This window comes from Peromyscus californicus, unplaced genomic scaffold, assembly GCF_007827085.1.
Source record: "Peromyscus californicus insignis strain IS unplaced genomic scaffold, ASM782708v3 Scaffold_11__1_contigs__length_118956290, whole genome shotgun sequence".
NCBI classification, from domain to species: Eukaryota; Metazoa; Chordata; class Mammalia; order Rodentia; family Cricetidae; genus Peromyscus; species Peromyscus californicus.
This window is the reverse complement of record NW_026294402.1, coordinates 34,856,530-34,861,062: the sequence shown is the minus strand read 5'-3', so window position 1 is coordinate 34,861,062 and position 4,533 is coordinate 34,856,530. Positions and strand designations below refer to the sequence as shown.

General features: G+C 45.9%; 1 pseudogene; it reads left to right on the top strand.

Moving 5' to 3' along the window:
* The first annotated feature begins 461 nt into the window (after positions 1–461).
* On the top strand, positions 462–2,762 carry LOC128103950 (small nuclear ribonucleoprotein G-like; annotated as a pseudogene).
* Positions 2,763–4,533: the final 1,771 nt, after the last annotated feature.

Genomic DNA, 4,533 nt, shown 5'->3' with positions numbered 1-4,533 from the left:
GGCAGTGGCTGGCATTGCCTGCATAGGATCTGTACAAGCCTGATCTTCTAAATATTCAGTCTAGATGGGGGAGGGGCTCAAGGAGCCCTGCCTCACCCAGGGAGCAGATGGTTCGATTGCTGGTGGAGAGGAAGTCTTTAGTGGGTAACCACTGGTGAATAAGCCATGCTCAGTGGATAACTCCATACTCGGCCCACAAAGACAGCCTTCATTAAGCCCAGTGGATCCCAAAGTAAAAACAAAAGATGTGAAAGGGAGTTGGGGACCTTTTAAAAAAGCTTCTTCTGGCCGGGCGGTGGTGGCGCACGCCTTTAATCCCAGCACTCGGGAGGCAGAGCCAGGCGGATCTCTGTGAGTTCGAGGCCAGCCTGGGCTACCAAGTGAGTTCCAGGAAAAGGCGCAAAGCTGCACAGAGAAACCCTGTCTCGAAAAACCAAAAAAAAAAAAAAAAAAAAAAAAAAACTTCTTCTGGCTTCCTCGGGCACCCACACACAGGTGACATATATTCACACACAGAAGAGGGTGTCAAATCCCCTGAAAATAGAGTTATAGGTGGAGGAAAGCCTCCTGATGTGTGTCGAGAACTGAACCCCAGTCTTCCAGAAGAGCAGCACTTTTTATTTTTTGGTTTTTCGAGATAGGGTTTCTCTGTGTAGCTTTGCGCCTTTTCCTGGAACTCGTTTTGGACACCAGGCTGGCCTCGAACTCAAGAGATCCGCCTGCCTCTCCTTCCCGAGTGCTGGGATTAAAAGCGTGCACCACCACCACCACCACCACCACCACCACCACCACCACCACCACCACCACCACCTGGCTCAGCAAACACTCTTAACCACTGAACCATCTAGCCAGCCCAGAATGGGGATTTGTTGAATGAGAGACCAATGGGGGTGGGGGGAGAGGCTGCCAAGGGGATAAGAGTGGGTGAGGGGGGCTGCTCCTTCACCATCATGTCATGCCGAGCCTGCTGAGGAGTTGTCATGAGCAAGGCCCACCCTCCCAAACTGAAGAGATTTATGGACAAGAAGTTACCATGGAAGTTAAATGGTGGCAGACATGTATAAGGAATACTGCGGGGTCTTGGATCCCTTGATGAGTGTGTGGGGATGGTAACTAGTGGGGAACAGATGAATATCAGAACGGTGGTCACACGAGGAAACAGCATCATCGTGTCGGAAGCCTTGGAAAGAGTCTAAACAATGGCTGTGCAGCACAGGGGTCACATCTCTCCCCGGCACACACTGCTCATTTACTTTTAATTACAAGGTCAGGCGTGGGGCACATGTCTGCACTCAAAATGTAGAGGCGAGAGGATCATGACTTTGAGCCTAAGCTAATAGTGAGACCCAGTCTCAAGAACAACAAAAAATGTATCCCAGATCTCTAGAAGTAAGAATTACCATGACTTTCATCTTGTAGATGAGGAAAGGTTAAATGATTAAACTGGCAAATGACATGGTTGAAAGACCCTAACCCTTTAGGCTTACACCCCCCAAGCCCCAGGCCAAGGGCCACCTGACTCAGCCACTACTCAATCACCCCTGTAACAATATAACAATGTAAAAAGATTTCTTTTAAGAGATGTGCTCAACTGTGACTGGGATAGTTACAAGTGTTCCAGGAAGGACCACTGTGACCTTTGTGTAAACTCCACTCCCTCCCTGGTACCCCCCCTTGAGGTTTCAGGAACAATGTACATGCTGATGTGACTGTACCCACTCTGTGATCAGACCATGATCTTTTTTTTTTTTTTTTAAAACTTTTTCCCCCAAAGGTTTATTTATTTATTATGTATACAATATTCTGTCTGCATGTGTTCTTGCAGGCCAGAAGATGGCACCAGATCCCATTATAGATGGTTGTGAGCCACCATGTGGTTGCTGGGAATTGAACTCATGACCTCTGAAAGAGTAGTCAGTGCTCTTGACCGCTGAGCCATCTCTCCAGCCCCAGACCATGATCTTATGAAACGAAATTGTATGGGAATTGTAATCTTAGGGCTTTTGTGGGTTTTTCCTTTAAAAACCCCCATGTGGCTGCAGTAAGATGCGACTCTTGCTCTTAGGAGCAGAGTTTGCCCTTCTGTACAGAAGCTTCAATAAATTCCTCATGCTGTTGCATCAACTGGACTGGAGTCTGGGTTCTTGGGGCACCCACTTGAGACCCTAAACTTTGGGGTCCAACAATGGTCAAATTGTGAATCGGGTGGTTTGTTTTTTTTGTTTTGTTTTGGTTTTTGGTTTTTGTTTTTCTTTAATCTAAAATGTGTGTGTTGGGATGGCTTCCCTGTCATCCTGACTTGGATCCTTTTAGCTTTGCTTTCTCCAGAGGGAACATCCCTCCATGAGTTTTGTCCTTCCTCCTGAAGCCTGCTGAGGCCAACAGAGCAGTTAACACATAAGACTGCTGCTGTCTGTGCCTTTGCGTGCCTGAAGACCATGGAGATTCTGGGAACTGCATCCCAGGCGTTCACTTCCTTGACGCAGGAATGGGCTCTGCACCAGGCACTGTTTCCTGTGTCTCCTCTTCTCTTCTGGAGAGGAATGAAGTAAGTCCCTTATGAGAAGCTGTTCTGGAATCAGGAATCGAAACTCAGTCTGGCTGGAGGATCTGCCTTTTTTAAAACATTTTGTTTTCCACTATCTAAAAATCCCAACATTGATAGGAAACATTCAAGTGAAGATTGGACTTTCAGAGTATCTCAGAATCTGAAGTCTATGGGATGTTAGCCCCTGGACTCCCTTATCAGTATAGAGCACACAATTTTGCTTTGGTGAGCAGTGCTGGGGATTGGAAAGAGCATGGACTTTGGAGTTACACCAGAATTCAAATTCCAGGCATTTTCTTGTGTGGTGACACATAATTTCAGCGCCCCCCCCCCCTTTTTTGTTTTGGTTTTTCGAAACAGGGTTTCTCTGTGTAGCTTTGTGCCTTTCCTGGAACTTGCTTTGGAGACCAGGCTGGCCTCGAACTCACAGAGATCCGCCTACCTCTGCCTCCTGAGTGCTGGGATTAAAGGCGTGTGCCACCACCGCCTGGCCAGCCCCCTCTCTCTTGCTGTTCAGGGTCTTAACCATGTTGACTTGGTCCTTAGCATGTAGCCCGTGGTGGTCTCAAACTCACAGCAATCCTCCTGTCTCAGTCTCCTGAGTTCTGTGATTACAAAACAGAACCTTCTGTTTCTCTTCCTATAGTGCAAGGCCTTCAGAGCTTTAGCGGGTAAATAAAATGTGTAGGACTTTATTTTTCTGTCCTTTGTCTATCATGTCATTTCCTTTTTTTCCCCTTAGGGTTCTTAGGTCTGGAAGTGTCAGAACATTTAGGTCTTTTTATCTCAGAGACCCAAGATCCATAAAATCTGAATTTGTCATGTGCTTGCTGTTTAATGAGAGTCTAATGAGGCAGGTAGTATAGGAAGGCCAGGGTGATGGATGGAGAGATGGCTCAGAGGTTAAGAGCACTGGCTGCTCTTCCAGAGGTCCTGAGTTCAATTCCCAGCAACCACATGATCATTTGTAACCATCTGTAATGAAATCCCTGCCCTGCAGGGATGCAGGCAGAACACTGCAAGCATAATAAATAAATAAATAATAAAAAAAAGAAAGAAAGGCCAGGGGGCCCAAATTTATATTGTGTGTAGAGTACAAATGGGATTCATAGGTGTATGCACTCTCTGGTAGCAGTAACTTATTTGTGGGGTTGGGGATTTAGCTCAGTGGTAGAGGGCTTGCCTAGCAAGTGCAAGGCCCTGGGTTCTGCGTCCTCAGCTGGGGGTGGGGGGTGGGGGGTGGGGAAAGTTATTATTCAGGATCAAAGAATGGTAAACTTACATGGAAATTCCATCAAAAACAGACCCTCTTAGAACCAATGACATGACTAAAAACTGCAGTATGTGGCCTGATTGTCCAGGACTTGAATGTGTTTACTGCATTCCTTCAGGAAAATTGAAACCAGAATGATCCAAACTGATATTAGTATTTTGCCTTTCTAACTGTAGCAAAGTATAAATTACTTCACTTAAACATGAAGACATACATGTAAGTCATCCTAATATCATTTTCTTTTATTATACTACACAAAGGAAATTGAGGAAAATATTTAGCCACATTGAACATTAAAATCAGCCTGCTGTCTAACTGTTGAGTTCTTTTTCTACAGCCTCTGTGTGTGGAGCAAGGACCCAGGAAACACGTGTGTTTCCTTATGTGACTCGAATGTCAACTATTTTACACAGATCTTTGTTGTTTTGTTTTTGCTTTGAAACAGGATCTCACTCTGTAGCTTTGGCTGGCCTGGAACTCACTCTGTAGACCGGGCTGATCTCAGCTCACAGAGATCCGCCCCTCAGCCTCCTGAGTGCTGGGATTAAAGCTGCAGGCTACTGCGGTGCTCAGCTTGTGGTAGGCACATCTTATCCTGTCTTCAGATACAGACAGAAAGGCTCCTGAAAGAATAAACAATCTGCTCTACCTCAACCTAGTTTCAAAGTCAGATCAGACTTATTCCACAGCATATGCTTTGCTTTGTATGCTT